The 23,989-nt window shown below is 30.6% G+C and overlaps 1 protein-coding gene across 11 annotated transcripts in view; it reads left to right on the top strand.

Annotated features, from left to right (window-relative positions):
- Positions 1–23,989, top strand: part of LOC130895024 (uncharacterized) — a 721,573-nt gene that overhangs the window by 246,312 nt on the left and 451,272 nt on the right. The window contains exon 1 of one of the 11 annotated variants that reach the window (XM_057802132.1): positions 10,890–10,936. The exons of the other annotated variants lie outside the window; for them this stretch is intronic. The gene's annotated coding sequence lies outside the window, so the exon portion shown is untranslated. Of the gene's footprint in view, positions 1–10,889; positions 10,937–23,989 lie in introns of those variants that run through there. 11 annotated transcript variants of the gene reach the window in all.

Genomic DNA, 23,989 nt, shown 5'->3' with positions numbered 1-23,989 from the left:
GACGGGTATTTCCATTTTGAAAATAAAGGTCTGGCATGTGTTACGAAAGTCTTATCGGCCAGTGTAATTGTAGAATTGTCGTCACATTAATATTCATCTGTAAAGTATTATAATTTCATAAGTCCCTTGTTTGAAACAAATTATAGATATCTGTAAGGTGTATATTTTGAAATCATCTTGAATACACAAAGTGTTGCATTACTAACTAAGGTTTTTAAATTCATTGAAGAGGTATCCATACCTTTTCAATGTATCCATGGATAGATACATTTAAGTAAAAATCAATGTTCTGAGCTTTCTGTACGCTAGGGTAAATAAAATACTTCCTCCATATTCCATTAAATTTTAATTTTGTTGTTTTTGTCAACACGGTGGACGAACACCTTTCATTTTATTTCTTTTTTTTAATGGAGTACAAATAGAATTTTTGTTCATGTAACTTTAATTTTAGTTAAAAAGTCCCTTTATTAAAAATTTATTAAAACATATTTTTTTTGTAAAATTTATTGTAAAAAATAATTATTATTTATTTATAACCTAACATCAGTAAGTGTTAACAAAATTTAAAAAGCGTCGCACAATTACATTTGTATATTCTATTCGCCTGCATTTTATAGTTTTTTTCTGTGAACTAAGAAATATTTAATATGAATCGTTTGAATTTTTCTCCTTTAAACATTGAGGACATGATTAAGGTATTATGCGAATGGAACAAGAATTGTTGTATCGTTAAGTATTTCCACACCGCAAGGTTACCCACAAAAAGCATCTGAAAAACTACTGTATTGTTTCAATCCCACAGGTTATGTGAAATACGAAAAATAAATAGCTTTAATTGAGGAAAATGAAATGAAAGGACTGTTAAATATTACGGAAGATCCGTACGCAAGTGTGAGAAATATTTCGTAACTGCAAGACATTAGTCATACCAATGCATATCATACCAATGCATATCATACCAATGCATATCATACCTTGTAGATTCTGCGAGCAAGCTATAGAGACAACAATGAAAATTTCGAGCCCATTTGAGCCAAAGGCTCAGGTACCTCGAAGGAGTAGTGTTAATACCTTAGGAAAAGAGACAAAAAATCCTTAAAAATAACTTCCATTGAGAAGAGTATAGGTATTTTGTAGGAGTGAATTACGGAGTCATGCACAAAATATAGATATCTGAAAATCCAAAATGGCTATCTAATTAATCTACAATGTACTTTTTTCTCGCATCCTAAAATGTGTATAAAATGATTTCAATTTAAGAACAAAATTTATATAGGAATTAAAAATAAATTTAAATTTTTTCGTTTGTACATTTGGAATTGATGCAATGATCTCGAGGGTAGAAAACGGCTACTTTCTGAGATATCGAATCATAAGAATCGTTTTGTATAGAAATAATTACAGATAAAAAATATAAAAAATGATTTCTCTTTCACGAATTGAACCAGCTACTTCGAAGTTAGATCTAACCACTTTTCGAATTTCTCATTTGATCCATGTATTATCAACAAAATGAAGCAGAATTTAAAGTCAGTAGATTGATTAAAATATTCCAGATAAATGTTTTGGAGATAACATCGAGATCAAATTTTATATTTATGAAAAAATGTGATCACTAAATTTCTTTCAAAAAGAAACATATATTAATTTTTTTTCAACTTTCCAACATATTTATAATCTTCAATTGGAATTCCATTAGATAAATAGTTTGTTCACTAAAACATGTTGACATGCTGAGCGGGACTCTATTATTAACATATTTTATGTGAAACACAAACTTATTTGTCGTCACAAAATTATGCACATTAATTTAAATATAAATTTAAAATCCCAGTAAGTCACCAACGATATGCTGTTTAATCATCTTGCCGTTATTACTTCAAGGGTCTTATATACTTAGATGTTGCTGATGGTATTTGTTAGCAAAGGTTGTTTCGCGTTTCACAGCAAATATTTGCAAATCATTTCGTGTGTCGGACATACCAAGGTGCATAGGTCAACTTTTGACATAGAAAATATATAAGTTACGAAGGTTGGTTGAAAAGATTCCGACCAAACAAAGAAACAAGACAGTTCTTTTTTATTATACTTATCTAAAACAGGCTGTTTTTACAGAGTCGTGAATGTGGCATTTCCAGAACAGCGGCAGCGCATGGAAAATTTTTCCCGATCTATGATTTTATTCCGAACGCTAAATTCAATTGTTATTAAATATGAGGAAAATCTTTTCTGAAAACAAAAACATAATCTTCTGCTATTTATATTTTTAGGTCGTAGGTTTGCATATTTATGATAAAGTGCACAGGGTTCGAATGTACATCCCTTATTGGTAATGGTAAAACTTCTTGACATGATTTTTCCCATTTTGCAAAAACACAACAATAAAGCGTATGAATTCAAACGTATTAAATCATCTGAGATATGCACCAAAGATCCCAAACACTAAAATCACTTCTAGTAGATATTGTTCATCGAAAGCTTCGCTTGAAAATGTGGTTACTTGTTCTGCCTATAGTACCCTGGAAATTTTTGGTTTATAGCCCACAGCCTGATACTTCAAAAAACCAATAGTATTTAGTGTTGCCAGCAATTTCTTTTATAGCTAAACAACTCTTCAGCGATGAGATCCGACTCCATAACGTTGAAGATTTTATATTCTTGGCCTTTTCGATAAAATAAACTAGAAGTTTATCGGTTTTAACTTTTTTGATGTCTTGCCATTCCATAACAAGTTGATACTCTTGTTCATTTCTTGACCTGGATTTTGCTGGTAACAAATCAGTCCTGGCTTGTGCGGTTAGCTTGAATACATTTTTAAGAATATCTGGATTTTATTCCGAGTACATTTTTTCAAAACTAACATGAATTAAACTGACGGAAAATAGAACAATGCCGATAATAAATATATCGTTGCTATGGAAAGTCATATTTGGTACTATTACGATGTATTATGATTACTTTGAAAATTGAATGTTCTAAATTAAATTCTCCTCCTTTTTTGCGTTGCTTTCAGATAAGAATAATAAAAAGTATCGTATTTTTCCGTTCTTGCATAACATGATTTGTCACCTGCGCAAGGAAGGTTCCTACACTTTTTAACCATTCCAAATAATAGTTGCCGTCTTTATCTTCAAAATAGGCGATTATTTATGAGTCGTCGTCTGATTAAAATCTCTCTTCTGAAGGGTAATGAAACAGGGGGCCACTGGGAGCTAGACTGGTGCATCCGGTAGGTGGTCCACCAATTTGTATCGTTGGTGAATTTTATCCATGACAGTCAATCACCAAAGGATGAGAAAGCACATTATTCTCAAGTGTGGTCGCTTGCTACAATTTCTCCCTTCACAATTTAAAATTATACGTAATAATATCCTGTTATTGTTTTAATTTGTGAAAGGTATCCGATAAAAAATGGTCGCCATCATTTTCTAGTCTTTACTTTTTTCAGAGCAGGTGACCCTTTGCAATCTACTGTTTTTCCGTGTGAATAAGGCCTGGAAAATGTCCATTCCAATGCGGTTTTGGTTCTAAGTGAGAAAACTTCCAGTACCATTTGGTGAATTTTTTGATTATATTCAGAAATATCTCCACAAAAACTCTCATAGGATTGTCAAATAGAAACTAAGCTTCCAAAATGGCTAAAATTTCAGTGAGAATCTCTCAACGCATTTGCAAATATATTTCTCAATTAATATTAATAAGTGCTAACATCTTCAGGTTGAGGTCGAAACCTTTTCAGGAAATTTATAATAACCTATTCAACGAATCTATACCTTTCTCCTAAAAGTTGTTCATAAAAGGATGATGATTCGCGGAATATCTAACAAGATATCATACAAAACACACTCTATTCGTGATAATCAAATGGCGTGTCATTATAACCAATGTTAAACTTGAATGGGATAATAGAACTTATGGTCAAGGTGTTGGCTTGTTTCTAACTTCACCTTTGATTTCAAACTTGCATAAATATAATTTGCTAATTTAATAGTGATTTACATTTTTTCGTGTGGTTGATTATTTGATATAATAAAGCTTACCAATTTTTCTCTTTTCCTCGGTATAAGATTTTTCAACGCTCCTAACTTATCAGAGGTAATTTGATATTAGAACTTGAGAAACTGACTATAATTTATTATACTATTATGTTTAAAATAGAATGGGTTGTTTCGAACATTTAATTCGTTGATTTTTTAATTTGTTTTCTGTTATTACTGATATTCAACAAATTGATTAGTTGAATTCAAAATTTGCTACTTTCCTAATAAAATTTGTCGTGTTTTTTATATTTTGAAGAAAGTCTTGGTTTCTAAGTATCTATCGGGTGAAATTTTCGTTGAAACACACACACAACATATATTAATTTTATAAGAGATATTGTTGTATTGGATCTAGTTGTAGGTGTAGTACTTGTTAAAAGCTCAGCTATCACATGAGGATGAAACCTCCAAAACCCTTCTTGAAATTGAATCCTTCATACTTGAACCACCCAACAAGCGTACAAAAGGGAACAAATCAAACCAAAAATAATATCCTTGTGATACCTTTGGTTTACATGATTAACGTTGTAAACTAAACTCAACAAATATGTGAAAAATAAAATTTTCTTTATACTTAATTCAAAGTATTTAATTCAATTTTCTACAACATTCTAACCTATATATTCTCCATTTGTGTAAAGAAATTATCAATCAAAGATCAAAAGTTTTGATCTACTTTCGATACGTAAATATGTATTTAATGAAATATTGTTTAAAAACATATAGTTTAGGGAAAAAAATGAAAAAAAGTGCGGGTTTTCGAAACTGAAACTAATAAATTACATAGAAATATACTCAAAAAATATGGATGCGAATATATCAAGTATAAATATATAAACATCGAAAGGAAATAGATTTTCATGTAAGAATATTCTGGAAACCCTCGAAGAATCCAACCAGGGATTAAAACCGTAAGAAAAAGTTGTGTTTTTCCCAGAGGAATCAAATGGCGTCATATGAAATTGAAACTGTATATACAGTTTTTTTAAAGCTATTACATTCGTATCGCAAAAATTTTAAAACGAGTTGGAACTGAAAACTATTATTTGCTGGAATAAATCAATAAGTTGAAAGTCTCCACTTTGTTTCCTAAACAAATTTAAATAAAACGGTTAGAAAACTAGTTTTAAAATGGACTTTCAATGATTCATTTAATAAAAAGAGATTAGATTTGTGGCAAAATGAATGGTGTGCTTATTCTACTAACTGACATTAGAGACCATTTTAATGTAATTTTACTACATAATCACTTGCTGTATACTAAACTGGTAGACACTCGTGTCGGTTAGGTCAGAAATGTCCACACATAACTGCCCTACTTTACAAATTATTAATGACGTCGTGTCTGGTTTCTGATGAAAGTTTCCCCCCGTGTTGTGTCAGATCCCCCCCCCCCCCCAAACACCACCCAAAACGATTGATATACCCAACCAAAGATGTAGCGTTACTATATCGACAAAAAATTCCTAATCATGTTACAATGTTTCATATATTACATTATTTACAATAATTTTTAATTTAATTGCGAGATATATTTCCTCATGTATTAATAATCATAGTTTCACGTTTCCCACACTCGATTTCCTTAAAAGTAGGTCTTATGTCAAATTAGGCTTTTTCTTAATTTTAGTGCCTTGGTTACGATATATCGCCAACTATGTGGCGTCTTCTTACACGAGATTGAATTGTCTCCATGTTTTCTATTTTTATTGCCTCAGCAATGTCTTTTAGGAATTGACAATTGATGAATGAACTAAGTCTGTTTTCATGGTTTCAGGGGTTATTATTTAATATTTTATTTTCAATTCTAAACCCGTAAGTTCGTAACCCTATATACACGTACCGCTTTGGCATTTGAGTACCAATTGCTTTGCAGGTTTATTGGTGGGAAAATCTTGTATGAAACAGGTAAATCAAATTCATAGGTTTTAGTTTAACTTCAGTATCTTAAGACGATTCAATACACTAAATACTTTGTAGGTTAAGAATATATAAGCATATATAATCATTGAATTTCAACTATTTACTATTTAGTATCTTACGTCATATTTAGTTTTTCTGTATGTATCATTCCGAATTAAGATCATATCCAATATACTTTATTTTCTTTTGGAAGTATCTTGATGAGATTCTTGTGGCTCGGTATAAATTTTTGACTATAGGTATTTGTGAACCTCTCATTTTCCACTGTCTAGAAACTAGTGACGGGCCACCACTGGACATTTTTTTGAAATCGAACAGATTAGTATAGTCTGGTATCCATTATGCCTTTATTAATTGGTTGGTATTAGTGTATAATTGATTTAATTGTTATTACGACACATTTTTGGCACCCAATTTGATATATGTATTATTTTTTTGCACCACCATTCCAGTGACCATCCAAAATATGGTTTATACAAGATACAACTCAGTGTCGAATACCTAATAACAGACTGCCCAAAATTTCAACAACAACAATCTTAATAACAGTATAAATCAAGTTATTTGCAAAAAATTGTAATACTCAGAGTCTTTCTAAATATTTAAATGACAATTAACATCTATAAACTTATTTCTGATTATATCTTAGTCGTAAATGCGACTTGGTTGCAAATCCATATTTTATGACCGAACGTTGCAAAAAAATGGCTCAAAATGTTGATGGATTGGATAGCAATAGCGGGATGTCAACGTTACACACGTTGAGAGAGTAGTGAGAACTGTAGGTTCTCAATATTGAAATGCTTAAATTTTTTGTGCAAAATTTGAACTTTCTCTTACACCGTTTCTATGAAATAATAGGTCTTTTCCAGCAGTAGTCCATAACTAAAAATCTCGTTCCAACAGCACTGATTTCAAGTTTTCTACTCCTGAAGAAGCGGTTGATACGTTCAAATAACATGTTTTGGACAAAAGGTAATAAAAAAATGCTTCGAAAATTAGTTTAAACGCATGCAGGAGTATATTGAATTAATGGAGAATATTTTGAAAAACAATAAAGCCAAATCCAATTATAAATATTTGTGTTTATTTATCTATCTGAAAACTTAGTAGCAACCCTCGTATTGTAATGCGGAGGAACTTTTAAGATTTATAAATTTAAAATCCATTCTCTTCGGAAAGTAATGTCACAAATAATGTTTCAGGAGATTTACGAAATGTTACAGTTTTAACCTAGTTCTCGGAACCCTTTAATGCGGAACAAATTTTGGGAATCGCTGCATTAAGGAATGTCCGTCATACATACTTTACAATTTATTACACAATTAACCGTAATTAGTCTAGATAATTCTTAATGAAAGAAATTTTAAAACTAATTTTCTGAAATAATAACTCCATTGAAATTCATGAAACCATAAAATCACATTTTCACCGTTCATAAAAGTTTTCCCGACTCTCCGACCTTCTATTAAGACATTTAAGCTTATTAACATTCTGTGACAAGTATAATCGCATTAAAATTATATAAGGGACCGAAAAGGTTTTCGATGCTTGAAAATCCCCCATGTTTACAATAAATATGTCGAGCGGGCAGTAAATTATAAACTTGGATCTCTTGAAACTGTGTCATAAAAGAACCAAAAAAAAACACTCAAAGGGCTGTGGTAAAAGTGATGAAATCAAGATTAGGGTAAACCTTTCACTGATGAGTGATTAAGTTTATTTAATCACAATTCAAATGTGATATTTTGACGCTTTTAATATACAGAAACTTTATATATAAATACAGGGAAAATCGTTTGCTATTATAATAATTAAATAATAGTAATAGAGAAATATTTTGTAAGACTTTCTAATTAAAGTGGCAGAATTATGTTTCACTCCTCATCTAAGTTTGTGTGTTTTTTTGATTGTTTAACTATTATTTGATGATTCTTTCCGTGCTGATACGATGAGTTGTTGGAACGGTTGCCATACATAAATCGTCCAGCATTATTTTATGTTTTCACTAATGTCTTTACTATTCTTTACTCCATTACTATTATAGTCTTTTAATTTCAATTTTAAAAAATGTCCTGAACAATTCAAACATTTAATCCTTCTAAAAACTTAATCATATTTGGAGATTGCTCACTAAACTAAAGTATGCTTCTAGACTCAATTGAATTCAAATAATCCTATCGTTATTAGATTCGCCTCCAAGTTATTTTTAAATACAAAAAATACTAAAAATACTGCAATTAGTTATTATATTATTTGTAGATTAAAAATATTTGAATAGTAATTACTATAATAAAGATTTGGAACGCTCTGTATAAAAACTCTGCACTCGTTGCTCCGGCATTTGGCTCCAGTTGCGGAAAACAAGTCTGAGTCTGAAAATAGGGAATTTACTGCTACAGTTAGCTTCTGATGAAGAAGTCAAATGCGGTATTGAATAATTGGCTAGATTTCCAAAAACGTGACTTAAATTTTTTACCAAATACTCTATTACACAGATGATTGTACCCAAAAGGATTTTTAGCGTCTCCCAAGGAAAGGAGAAAAATTTTTACTGAACTAACCTAACCTAACCACGTATTTTCAGCCTATATTTAAATTTTTTGACACAAATTCCTTTATCCAGCAGTGTCATATTATTTCTGCTTTTTGCAATATATTTACTTAGGTTATGTTAGGTTCGATTAGGTTGGGAAATTTTTTTTATCTCCTTTCCTTGTGAGACGCCAAAAATCCTTAATAGTTGTCGACGATCATAATTAATAAATAAAGTGTAAAATTATATTAACATAAATATTGAACTAAAAAAGTCAAGATGATTGAAATAATTAATAAGTGGCTTTTATTTTTTTTGCTACCTTCATCTGTGCCTTTGTCAAAAATCAATGATTTTATTATTGTGGTTTGATCGTTGCTATTACGAATAATTTTTTATGACGAAAAGGTCACTAGTAGGAGAAGAACAAAAAGTGAAGTGAGAGGGGGGGAGGGTGATAAGATAAATATAAATTTCAATATTAATGCATATATATTAAAGTTAGTCGGGAAATATATTAAAGTTAGTCCACTTTGGTGTTTCATTGCCACGTTCCCAATAAGAAACCGCTCATAATATAGTAATATAGCTGGCAAAGACTTCGTTAAGTCGAAAAGTCGAAACGTCAAATTTTATCTTTCTTCCAAAAATTATTAAAAAAATGATTTTAAAACAGAAGAGACCTAAAATTTGGTCTCGTGTTTTGATGGATTACTGTCACACCACCAGCGACAATTTTGTGAACTGATAGTTCCATTTGATGTGAATGTTGTCTCATCGGTAAAAATTATATTTCTTAATAAAAATCTCTTCTTCTAACTCTCCTTGTATCAACGAGCAGAATTCATACCGTCTGTCATAATCTCTATCTTTCAATGTATGCACAAACTGAGGTTTTGTATGGATGATAATTGTTATTTTTTATAATATTTGCCATTGTACCCCTACTTACTTCATTTCGGATCAAAGATATTCTTTTTCTCAATGACATTTTAGGGTGTTTTACTACAGATAACATCACTTGTAATTGTGTGTCCTCACTGGCAACCCTCTTCTGGCGTTTTTTATTAAAATTATTGTGAACACTTCCAGACGTCTTAAATTTATTTATAATTTTTGAAACTGTCGAATGCTGAATATTTCTATTCTGATGTCTGTTGTTAATTATAGCTTCTCGATGAGTCTTATAATTATCTCCCACCATCAACACTATTTCAATTTTTTCCTCATTACTGAATCGAACCGCCATTTCTTGTATTTTATAAAATCTAACTAGCGATTTGACGTTTGCTGTCAGTGCATCCTAGATAAAAAATCGTTCTATACATTGCTAATCTCTTGAATTTGTCAGGGCCATGCTGATACAGAAAAGTTAATAAGTACAAAAAAAATAATTTTTTATACTTTACTCTTGAGCAAAAATTCATATTTTTTTTACATACCTCGTATACGACTAACAAATTTTGATATCTGATGAGTGCATTCCAGGTTTTGAACCATGCACAACTTTTTATGAAGAATTACTTTTCTTCATAAAACTAAGAATAAAAAACGTTTTCCGTATAGTTCCGACTTAATTGGACACACTGTATATCGTGAGTTAAAAACTAAAAAAAATGATAAAAATTTTTTTCCATTCATTTTGCTTGCTAGGCGCCAAAAATCCTCTTAATTACAATCATTTAGTAGGTGATAGAGTATCTGGTAAAAATTTTAAACCAATCAGTGAGTTCTCGTTTTCGAACTCCAGCCGATTAATTTTTCGAAAATATTAAGATGTCGATGCTCGTTATTTTGAAATATTTTCAGTGTACTTCAATTATTTAAGAATAGGTATAATTTATATCGGTGAAATGTTTCTTTCAACTTCTTAACCAAATTGGTTTTACTCTTTATATTTATATACACAAACTTCCTCTCAATCACTTATTATTTGACATCTTGTTTATATAATTCCATTGAAGAATAAATTTCTCTTGTTCTCAGTGCCAATTATTTGTATACATAAAAAATCTTTTAGGTACATTTACTTTCTTTTTCCGAGGACGGAAATTTAAGATACATTATTCGTATAATAAAATCAATCATTAGCTATTGTAAAACAACATTGAGATTAGTCATCAGTGGGAGGTACAATTGTTGATACATACCTATTATATTCTCATTAAAAATGTAAATACCTATTATTTTTGTACGATAAAAAAAGTTTACATTATTTTATTTCAAATAATTTAACGTTTCTTGAACTGAATTTCAGTATTGAATATTTTCATGTTCCTACAAAATAATTTTTGTTTTGTGGGTGGAATTAGTAATTTGGTTTCGTGAAATTAGTCAGTAAACATACAGTGTAAGATTTCTAGAGATATTCTGCGTGCATGCAGATATGAAAAATAGTTACCTATTCTTAAATAACAATGATCATTTTTTTGTCTAAGTAAGTAATGAACGCTACTTTTGTTAATATTTTATTTTATAAAAAATTTCTGTCTAGATTCAGCCGATGAGTCATAATCATTGTATTTTTCTGTGGAAACAACGGTTACTTCTGTAGCCACAATGAGGCTATGTCTATGCCATATGTGCTCAATTTATGTGTTCACGCTAAGCTTTTTCCTGGTTTATTTTGGTATGAGTAGCAAAAAACCAAAAACATATCACTTTTCCATGAAGGAAAAGATAAATGCGTAAGTTTGCTAATAAACATATATAACAATATCACTATATCTCACTAGCTGACAATGGTTTTTATAATCATGTTATCGTGGTTGAAGGGTAAAGTTTTTTCGAACTAACACCGCCTGATTTGGTAAAGAGACAATATATAGATTAGGGTTGGTAAGAAAAATTTTATATTTTTATTAACAAGTGACAGGTTAAAATGGATTGCTACACCTTAAAAAAATAGTCACCAAATATGAGCTTTCAATTTAAATATCCTCAGCATCGCAGCGTATTATTTTTTTCGCAGCCCACTTGAAAAAAATTCATTAATTGGTTGTTCAGAAAAATGTTTTCGAAAAATGTTGTAGGAAATTGAATGCTGAATTTTATAACTCGACAAGAACTGGCTATTATAAAGTGCGCAATACAAATTATTGTGGAAAATTATTTTTCTCATAAAACTGGTAACTCATGTTTTGGCGATTAAAGTTTTCAGAAGATATTCATCATCAAACTTTTATTTTTACTGATTTTACAAGTTTTTTATTGATTTATCGAAACTGTTCAATTTAAAGTAAAATTTTAAGAAAATTAATACGAATTTTAGATTTTATCTACTGAGAAACATTTGAAAAAATGAGTTTTACACTATTCACCGCTTAGTTAATTCTTTATTTATAAAAAGCAGAATTTTCATCATAAATATATATGTTTCAGTTTTAGAGAAAAATAGAGAAAATTAGTTATTAAAAAGTTTTCTATCTCAATTTACAAATGAATTAATCATTTTCAAACAATTTTAATATCCTTGCATTAATGGCAAAAATTAGAATTTGTATGAAATTCATAAATTAGATTGAAATTTTTTGATCACTTAATCAAAAACTTTTAATATTATTGCACGTGAAAGTTTGTCGATGAAAATCTTTTGACCGCCTAATTTAATCGATAAAACATAAGATACTATTTTCATAAAGCAGTTAATTTCTCACAAAAATTTTTATTGTGGATTTTATAATAGTCACTTATTTACATCTTCACATACCTTTTTTGTAGAGTATTAAATTTCCTATGAAATTCTTCGAGAACGTTTTTCTGTACAATTAATTAATGATAAGGTATGATTTTTTTTCTATAGAACTGAGAAAAAAATAAAAAATTGCACGGCGGAGGACCATCCTATTAAAATTAAGAGCTCATATTTTATGAGAATTTTTTTAAGGTGTCTAGCAACAAATTTTTCCGTGTCAGCTGTTAAAAAAAAGTTGGTGAATTTTGTTGACCCATCCTAATCTAGGTAGTGAATTTGAATCAAACCAATCTTGTCATAATTCGGATCTAAATTATCCTCATGCAGTTTTCGAATTAAGTACCCAACCTATTAATAGATTCAATATATAAGCCGCTTTTCTAATTAATATTGTTAGGTCGCTGCAATAATTCCATATCGTTAAATCTGTAGAATTAAAAACTGGATCCGGTAATTAGGTGGATCCAGTAATCAACTTATATGAACAACTCATCGGATTGACCCGTTCGCTAGTAGACTTTGTGTTTTTAGTACCTCAGACATATGTATATTTTCTAGGAAGCCTCTAGGAAGTTGATTGAAACGATAATAACAATAGTTTCCAACAAAAGTAATTACTTTGAGTAAGTTTATTGGAACACTCTCAGTATTTTTGTTATTCATTCAATATCTCTAGGATCACAATTATAAGAATAAGGATGCTACGCGTGATATCAAATTCTTCGACTGGAAGTTATTGAACTAGTTACACTATCTATTTATTGTTTATACCATTCATAATTGCTGCTTAACTGTAATAGAGAGATTGATCTATTTAAAAAATGCGTTTCAATAATTTTCTCGTTTCTTTGATCGATATTTCATGATGAGAGGAGTGTTTGAATACTTTCTTTCAAATTGTGTTAAAAATTGACTTCGATATAAAATATCTTTAAACTACAAATTGTATCCAACTCTAAACTATAAAGCGTCGGGCAAAATGGACGGATTATTTTTTATTTCTAATTTGTAGATTTTTTCTTTCACATTTTTTGAATAATGTCATTGGGCAATTCATATTTTTTTGGTAGATATTGATAATATCAATGAATTTATTGATAGAAGAATTAGTCGTTGAGTTTGACTTAAGGATTACGGTTTAACAATATCAAATTCAATGGTTTGTGAGTATATTAATATCTAAGTAATAATCACAGTATTTTTTCCTTCCACTTGCTTTATCGTGAATAAGGGTAATAACACTTTTAGAGAGAGTTTAAGTTTTCGTAGTTTATAAAATAGATATTTTTATCCAGATAAAATTCTTTTATTTCTTTTTTTTAGAATTTTATAAAGTTCAAGGCGGCTGAGGATGATGACAACCTGTAATTTTTTATTTTGAGGAAGCTGTTAAATAGGCCCTACTTCTAATATCCTAGCTGTTGTCAAGGGTTTCCAAATCAGAAAAGCAAACATTTTGGAGACGGGTTTCTTTTTTTATAGTCGATAAAACTAAGATTAATCGATCTTACTATTCAAGATAATTATATGAGAAACGAATTTACATTACTTACAGCAAAACATTTATCAAAACATATATTTTGTTTCGCTAAATTGAATTTTTTAATTTTTGAATAATATCTGTTCAACTTCACAAACCTACCTAATATTTATTGACATCGAAATAACAGTTCATGAATTATAGCCAATCAATTATAGCCTATGTTGGAATTTTGATAAAAATCTTGTACGTAAGTAGCCCGTTAAATTCCATGCAAATGGAATCAATACTTGGTCAAAAAATTATGTGAATCATAAGTGTAACATGCCATTCGGTCTGTTACGTTTTTCTTCAAATATTTTGGATATTCCTTTGTTCTTGTATTGAAGCTCAGCACTCACTTCTATTTAATTATTATGCTCAATGTTTTTAAGAAATATATTTGTTATCACCTCCCACTCCATTCCAAAATTCAATAAAGTCGCAATACCCACTTTAAAACTTTTAAAACAACTATTAAGGTTAAAATCAAAGTAAATTTAGGTTAAATTTGTGCAATAGTGTTCTACAGCTGCTAGGTTGCTACCACCAAAGACCTAACCGGTGCACCATCACTACAGAAAAATTATTTCCTAGAAATGGAACTCACTTGAGTACTGCAACCATCCCGGATTTCCGTAAATAAGTCCCAGTTCTTATCTTTACTATATATAAATCTGAGTTGATTTCAATTTATAGCTGCCGTATATTCGTTGTGATACACAGTTACAGCGAATTTCATTACTTTTTATTAAATTTATTATTTACTGAAAATTTTTTAATGTTTACAGCAATAGATATTAATATGAAGAAACGTGTCAAGGGTAGTTTATTTAGTTTTTATCAATTTAATTTATAATGAATATTAAAAATTTCCTTTTGTATTCATTTAATAATGTTAATCAGGATAATAAACTACTACCAGTGTTATTTAAACACATTTGTTTCATTCACATTATACTAAAAATCAGTATAAGATACAAAATTTGGTTTACTCCTTTTGTTAGGTGAAGTAATTGTTCTTGCAGGTACTAGATTATTTTAGATTTGTTTCGAAGTTATTAACACGCTTACATTAGCTTCACTAATATGTGAGCTTGTGCTTGTTTGTTTGCAACTGTGATTTGTGACTTCTTACTTTTAGTATATCCCACCATTTTAAAATTCATTTCAGAAAGGCTTAGAGCAATAAAATCTCATTAGGTATGCAAAGGGACCACAGAGTGACCCAACGAATATTTAAGCCACTTTCTCCTCTTCTTTGATGACATGCTGGACTACTTTTTGCCAGTTCTCTGGTGTCACCTCCTTGATGGCTTGATCAAACAGTAGCTTAACATCTTTCATATAAGTTCAATAGGATTTAGTTCGCTATGATATGACGGTGAGCGCAGCACAGTTACCCTATGGTTTTCTGCTCTATCTTCCACGGCGTATTCCATAAAACGATGTTGTGTAAATTTGCTATAGCTAAGTTCTTTTTTTATCAAATTATCTTCAAATTCAATACTTTTGGTGGTTAACCAGTCAATAATTTCTTGTTTTCTCCAAGATGAATTTGGTGTCTTCTCTATGCGTCGAGAATGATAACTTGCGTTATCCATAACTACTATTGAATCAGCCGAAAGATATTTTATCATTTCACCAAAATAGTCTTCAAAAAAATCCGAATCCATGTCCTCGTTGTAATCTTTTTGCTTCCAATATGGACGATTATTACTCTTTTCCCTTTACCTGAAGGCACCTTATTACCCGTTGACAGGCCTTCCATGAAATCTTGGCGAGTACTGGTTATATTTTTGTCTTGCCACATTTTTGGTACTGTATAACCTTCATTATTCCAAGTCTCATCAAGATAAAACATTTTCTTCTGCTCTGTTCTGTACTGCTTTATACTTAAGTATTTTTATCGCTTTCCAGTAAAAGTGCTTTTATGCTTTTCCCAGGCAAAATCCATATTTTTCAAAGTGGTCCATAAAAGTTTTTTTGTTGTCAACGTAATACTGTCATTCTGGCCAAGCCATTTTATTACTAATCTTATAATACTGTGAACACTATTTACGGCTTAACAGAAGATACTGATGCGTTAAACTAAACAAATATACTTATAAAGGTCTAAAAATTTTGGGTACCATTGCCCTTACGGCGCATGGTTAAGCCGAATCTGAAGTAGGGTTGGAATTAGGCAGAGACACTAATAGAAGGTTAAACGTGTTACTACATTTAACATATGTGACCTATTTCATAACGAATTTTTACAGGACTCCAGTAGACGACGTAGATAGCGGCCATCCAGAGATCCGAGTGCCTCGCAGTTCCGCCAATATTTTTCGATTTTGCAACCATTCGAAATGTATTTTACTTCGGCACAAATGCAATTCACATTTCTTATTGATAATTTTTTTTTTGTCCGTTCATGGTATTCAAATAACCCAGGGTGTGACTTAAACTCCAATTATTTTCCAGTTTTTTACCTATCCTGAAGACAGAATCTGCTTTTTTTGAAATACCCTATATACTGAACTTTTCAACGTGGTAGGTATAAAGTTACATTACTGTAGTTTTCAAAACTGTATTGGTTCCAAGTTTAACAACTCTGCATACAACGTTCCAGCTCTTTGAATTTAGAAAAATGTTATTCCCAACAATTTTTGATTCTCGACCCAATACTTACTTAAAAATAATACGATATTTTCCGGTGGCGGAACGATATGAGCTGAAGACGATCGGTGAATGATGATAATATGAATCGACCTTGGTTGATATAACCTTCCATAAATGATTGAAAAGAACTTTTTATGATCTTGTCTTGTTGAACTTTGGAGACGATATGGTCTTCATTCAATCAATACACCGATAAATCCAACTTTTTGGCCTTAAGTCGTAATAAACTATTTTGTACTTTTTCAATAGTCTACACATATGGAAGAGCCAGAATAATTTTATTGAGAGAGAGAGAGAGAGAATGCTTTATTGTCAAAAATTGCTACAGTTTGTAGAATAAAGCTTGTAATAACTAAAAAGAAACATTAAAGTAACTAAATAAAGATACAAATAAAATAAAATACAGAAGAAAACCACAATGAGTAACAAAATTATAGGTATTAGTAATAGGTAATAATTAGTTTATAAGCCGTATTTAACTAGTCTGCAGCATGCCAGGAATTAAATATTAATATGAGAATAGAAGTCGTTTACAGAGTAGAAGGCACTTTCCAGTAAATATGCCCTCAAATTATTGTGGAATGCGGGAAACTATGATATTGATTTGATTTCAATTGGCAAGTGATTGGGCATTTTTTGCATTGTAAAATATTGAACCCTTAACTAATTCTGAACGTAGAGTAGGTAGATAAGGTCATGCTCCGCGTTTCCAAGTGGATAGCCGGGCAACGACCTTTTTGAAATTGGAGAAGCGTGCTTACGAATTAGGCAAACCGATTCAAAGATGAATAAGGACGGAAGAATCAGAAATTTTAATCTTTTAAAGAAGCCCCTGTAGTAAGTCCAAGTAAATATCTAACAGCTCTTTTTTGTAGTTTGAAGGACTCAAATTGAGTCGTACCACACGTACTCAAGAAGAGAAGGGCACATGGAAGATGCGACTCAATAAGGGTATAAGAGATTGTTAAGGAGGTGGATAAGTTCAGTTCTTTGGAAACTGATCTTAGCGAAAAACAAGAGGAACTTAATTTTTTACATTGTTATGTTCAATATTCATACATAATTAATTTGAATTATTAATTTAAATTAGATAATATCTTCAAACCTTTTCGGCTGACAGGTATAACCGTAAATTTTAATTTAGAATTTTTTTCAAAGACAAAATTTTCAAAATCTTGATTAAAAAGCTTCTCTGAAATATTGCTTGAATGTTTCTTGTATTATTAGTCCGTTGACAAAAGTAACTATTGCTTTTTGACGTTTCGCCCAATTCATTCGATTGGCATCTTCAAAAATTGCCTGTTGCAACAATCAGTCAGAATCAATAACAGCCCTAGAAGCATTCAAGCAATGAACGACGACCGTGAAATACACAATTATTTTTCTGCAGAAAATGTCCTTGCAAAATACTAATCTTACATAAATTACACAACTAACTAGGAAGAAAATTTATTTTTCATGTTATTTTTCGTAATAACATAAAAACAATATTTTTGAATAGAAAATTTTGAATAATATACTTTACTAATAATTGTCATTCGAAAGTGGTTGACTTGCTTCGTCAGTAGATATAGTAAAATTGAAATGATACAGATTATCATGACTCCTACGCAACATTGTGGAGCATTCCTCAATATTGGGAGAATAAATGGTCAATGTTCATGTACGTGAAGTGAAAGACTCCAGGAAACCACGGACAGTGATAACGAAAAATCGTAGAGGTGAAGTTCTCCTAATGCGTCTCTGTATAGGGCCATACGTGACTGACCCATACCTTCTTAGTCGCGATGCTAAAACTGAACCCAAATGTGTCAAACGTAATTGTAAATTGACTATAAAATAGATGATAGTAGAGTGTCCATTTTTTAACGCAAAAATATCATTATGCAATCTCCATTCGGAATAATATCTGAAATTTTAGGACCTAAACACAGTGTAACCAACCTTAAAAATTACCTCAGACAAATCTTGATCATAAACTTAATCTAGAAAATACCTGTAAATAAAATAACAATATTTCAACTTGTAGTGCCTACGCTAATAACCAGTATATGGTTGATTTGATTTTGTAATATAATAATAAAAGTAGTGACTACATTTTCATGTTTAAGTGTATGAAATATTAAAATTTGACGTTATTCGGAATTACGTATTTACATAGTAGTAACAATAAAATTGTTAGATTTTTCCACGCTCTATATAAACTAAGGTATGCTTTGGGAATCAGGATAGGTTTTAATATAATTTCTAATAGAGTATCTGCTAGATCTTTCTAATCGCATTATTTTCTAGCAATGGATTCTTGGGCACAAATGTTATTAATATACATTATGTACATGCTGAAATATGTTAATATCAATTAATGGGTATTATATTCAATAAAACTTTGTTTAAGATTTGAAATGTTCAGAAATAATAATCTAGAAATCCTTCTCGGCCCTTTGAAAACTACACGAAAGTTGCGGTTGCAATGAAAATTACACAATAATTCAATCTGATAAGATCCCAGATATATTGATTCGTTTACAGTAATAAGTGGTAATAACTTCGTTTTCACTGTAACAGCTGTCGCTTGCTGGCGAGTCACTGAAGCATTTATAACATATATTTTCCCATTGTCTCCTAACTAGGTTTTTAAGAATGCCACGAACCAAAATTTTACCACAGAACAAAGAACATTTCCGTGATTTTAGTAATTTTGCAAAATATCTACATATTTGTTTTTTATGTCAGATAATCAGATCGTATCAATTGGGGGATAATAGGGACATGCAAAACTTTCCTATATTTAAAATAACACTAGACAGCTCCGAATTTCCAAAAAATTTGTAAAAGCAACTTTAGATATAATCAAATTCAACTGGAGGGTATAGCAGTGCATGTATTGAACAAGAAGATACTTCTTTTTAATTAGAAGTTGAGATTTTGCAACAATGTCCGTAGTTTTATTCTCCGCCATCGTCAAAAAACAGTATTTCTAATTATTTGTTCCTTTCGAATATCAAAGAATTTTTTTGGTGATTCTAATTTTAGTCCGATATTACGATATTAGTCCTTGTAAACATCTTGTAAAGAATTTCTCCTGCAAGAATGTCATCAGTGTATATGGAATTTTGTGAAGCCCTTGTTGCTAAAGGATATTTTTCTATGTTTAAATCTGCAATTTCCCTTAAGCACCTAATGGCAAGTTGAGCTTTTCAGACCATAAGTGACTGTTTGAAGTTGCAAACATTTAATTTGTTCATTTGGACTTTCTCTCCATATAAGATTGAGTAGGAACTTATGCTCTGGTTGAATAAGAATCATCCTAAACATTTTCTGGCTGTTTAAACTAAGTTAGAACATTTTGGAATTGCCCCTGAGACTAATAACCAAATGTAATGCTTTTTAGAATAATACCATTTTTTAAATTGATTTCACCATCTTGCAAAATTTTTAAGACTATGTACAATGTATACAATGTTTTTTGGAAGATGAACTTCATCATTTGCCAGCCTCACAACTTTTGGTATATTTAATTCAAATGTATTTAGAGAATGTTTTGGCAAATTGCTTGTGATTTTGTCTATAAGTGTAAATTTTGAAGTTGTTGTTTTCTTGTGCAAATAATTCTAAATTAGATGCCTTTGTTATTTTAAATGAAGCCTCTGTAACACAGAAAATATTTAAATCCCTGAGTTAGTTAATGCATAAGCACTAAAAAAAATTACCAGACTGTATCTTTAACTTTACTTTAATTGTAGGTAACAAGGCTTCATCTCCGAAATTCTTTGCAAGACAGGAAATTTCAAATTTTTATCTAAAATCTGACTAGTTTGCTCTGTATTTTCATTATCATCCAGTTGTAGAATATTGTTATGATTTTACACATTGCAATTTACATTTGCCTTCATGATTAAGCATATTGTGCAATGTTTCTTATCTTTAATAAAATTCATCCTTTCGATTGTAGACAGAGATTGAAATTTTTCACAATCGTAAATTCTGTGCCCATTATTATTACAGAAGGTACATTTTGTTTCCTTTTTGTAATAATTTGCTTAGGATTAGCCCTTGTCATATGGACATGTTGTTTTTCTTTGAAAGATTTTACTTCCAGCTAATTGACAATCTCAAGTCTAGTAGCATATGCCTCTTAAAAATTCTAAAAATTCATTTAATGTGGGCAGTTCCAAAGGGTCCCTATCTATTTGATAAGCTCTGTTAGTATACTGATCTAATTTTTTAGATAAAAAACAAATTAATATCATATCCCAAGTATCGATATATCGTTTAGTACATTTCTAAGACTACCCAAGTGTTGTTTCAATTTGCTCAAATCTTCATCCTTTAAATATGACCTTAATTAAAAAAGTTTTTCCACTTTAGAAAAATTACTATTTTTCTCAATAACTGACTTGAAAATTTCAATAAATGTCTTAAATTTATTCAGGTTTTTACCCGTAAAGGGTTCAATTTGTATGGGTTGTAGCTTTGCTCTTGATATGGATCCTGAATTTGAAATAATTTGAGCTTGGTTCATGTATACATTATTTGACTACCGTGTTTTAGCTATAGCTTTGTTTGGTTTGAAATAACATTAATATTTGAAAGTAGTTCACAAGAGACGTTTTTGAATTCATCAACTACAAAGTTTTCTTCTTCATTAGGGCTTAAACATAATAAATCTATAAGATGCTGATCAAACGCTTATTAGTTATCAACTAACATCTGTTTTCTTAGTTGGAATTTTTCAATTAGAAGGTCATTGATGGTATCTTCCTCATGTGTTTCGATGTATCTCTGATTCCATTGTTAGTGTTGGTGCACAATTTTAAATTAATTTTTAATTTGGAAATATCTTCTCTTTCCTTCTTTGTTGCTATAATGGATTTGTTTTTTATTTAAAGTGAAGAAAATGTGCACGCTAGTCATATCTAGCGGTGATTTTGAATGTTGCAAGAATTGGGACAGATCTTACCTTGATTGTTCTTCAGCACTTTACTGTTTGTTCTTATGTGGCGTTTCGTTGACTAGAGACGACATTTTCTAGCCAAAACGTGAACGGCTTTTTATTATGATGTATTTCACAGATTTGGGCACTAATATCACGCGAACATAGGAAAATCCGTTAGTACTTCACACATCAGTTGCCAGCAAATGTTTTTTGCATTTTTTACATGAACTGTTTTTCTCTTAACTTCTTACGATACGCTCGAAATGACCAATTTTATGTAGAGATTTTCACTACATAAAGAAATTTTTTTTTGTGGACTGTATCTTTATTTTTTATCACTTGAATAAAAAAATTTTTATAAAGAAGTTGGAGGAGATCACTTTTCCCACGATTCTCACCCATGTTGAAACAAGAAGTAGGCTGAAACTTTTGCGATGCTGCCAACTTTGGCTTGGTTGTTGGAGTGTATCCAACACCCCTTGTAGAAATATTCCAAAATTAATTATATATGTTTGTATCAGATGAAAAACACGTTTCATGCTGTACAATCTTTCGCTCTCTCACACACACTCACGCTTTATTAGAGTAAATTGTTTAAATCGTCGTAAAGAACTAGATAGTTCGGAAAGTCGAAAAATCACCTACTCGCACCTAACAATCGTATTACAAGTGCGCTGGATCGAATTCAGCAAATTTCTCCAGTATAATCACGTTACCGTTTCATACCGTTAGAACTATAACGTGCGTCATCGTGGATCTTACAAAGAGTTGTTAGGACACGTTCGTATATGGGTGATTCCATTATAACTGTGATATTCAATGTCCTGTATTGTTTTTTTGTACTAGTCATTAATTAATAATCAATTAATAAAAATTTTGTGTTAATTGAATAATTCTTAAGATATTTAAACATTATTTTTATACAATATAACTTGCCACTTAAAGAAAACTTATACTACATCACTTGAATGTCAGTACCGTGTCATGTCCATTCCTAGAATTTACCGATAAATTATTAATTTTTTTTGTCGTAACAAATGATTTAAACTAATTACCTTATAAATTCTAATGTTTATGATCAAACTGAGGAAAATTGATGCACTTGTTGTTTAATATCTTAAGTTACCATGTCAGTACCGTGGATAAATGAGTCAGTACCGTGGAACTCAAAATCCGACATTTGTGTCTTGCTCGTGATACTTTGAAGTTGTAGTAAATTCCTCTTAGAGTTTTATTTTTACAGTAAAATAGATGAATAATATGCATAAAAAAGTTAGAAAAGTTAAATTTTAAAATCTTGAAATTTTGAATACAAAAAATCACAGTTAGAACGGAATCACCCATATCCCAGATGAATGATACCCATTCAGTAATGTGAATCGGAAAGTAGGTGGATTATTCAACTGGTCGACTCACTGACGCCATTTTTGATAGAAAATGGTGAGTTAGTTTCTATTATTTTTATTTAAATTAATCCATTAAATTTAAATATTTTTTAATTATTTTGAGAACTCTGCAGCGCTCATAAACTCCCTGTCCCTATTTCCTAGAATACATGAGAGTGTAAAATTATATAGGAAAAGTTATGAGTTTAACTTCTTAGTGCATTAAAGATTTACGAACGTGTGAAATTGTCTATTGTTCTCAATTTCAAACTGTTGCTACCATTGTACACTTAACGTAGTTTTTCGGAATTGATTTATACAAATCTTTTCCTGGCGCAGTCGGTAGGATCAAGTTAATAATACTTTTTATCTAATTGATTCAGGTCAATATAATAATCTGTATTAAGGAAAAATTAAGTTCAATACCTTTACGAAGGATCTAATTTACAAATTTCCTTGTATAAAATATTCATCGAACAATATAATCAATCACTGACAACCATTCAATAAAATCAACAAAAATTTCAAGTCTATTGACTCTTTATATAGATATATTACATTACATAAGTAAAATTAACCTCGATTGCTAGAATCTAATGACATCTATAGATAATATCGGAAACGATAACGTATTTTCCGAGTTAAATACTCATACTAACATATCAAATCACGAAATTTTGAATTTGATTGATTATTTTAATATACGAAAAGGATTTGATCCCCAAATTCAATAATAGCTCAACATACTATACGTTTCATGGAAAAGAAGTGATATTTTCCGACTCTATTCTATATAACCACAACCAAAAAAATAAACGCAGAACTAATAACACTAGAAAATACATCGTACGGGGTAAAATGCTATATACAACACAAAGACGGAGAAAACGTAGAAATAAATATCGCACATCGACTAGCAAGAGACGAACAAGATAAACAAACACCAGAAATCAAAATATTAGCAAAAGACAACTGAAGAAGACAACAAAATCGAGAGCTGGCAGAGGAAATGGGACGTGAACAGTACAGGCAGAAAGACTTACCTAAATTGGAAAACAACACAATTACTAACGAGACACGAACATATGCAGGAATACCACAAACTTTTCATTCTAAGATAGACAACAGACAACACATCCGAAGACCAATATCACATCACACACGAATGCACCATAGAACAAATACAGCAGGCACGCAAAACACTTACAGATAGGCTGAAATGTATAGGCAAGACGTACCCACTCACAGACATAGAGGCACAGGACAGAAAATTGATACAATGGGTAAACGAA

The sequence above is a fragment of the Diorhabda carinulata genome, chromosome 6 (assembly GCF_026250575.1).
Source record: "Diorhabda carinulata isolate Delta chromosome 6, icDioCari1.1, whole genome shotgun sequence".
In the NCBI taxonomy this organism is placed as follows: domain Eukaryota; kingdom Metazoa; phylum Arthropoda; class Insecta; order Coleoptera; family Chrysomelidae; genus Diorhabda; species Diorhabda carinulata.
This window is presented reverse-complemented; position numbering and strand designations above follow the sequence as displayed.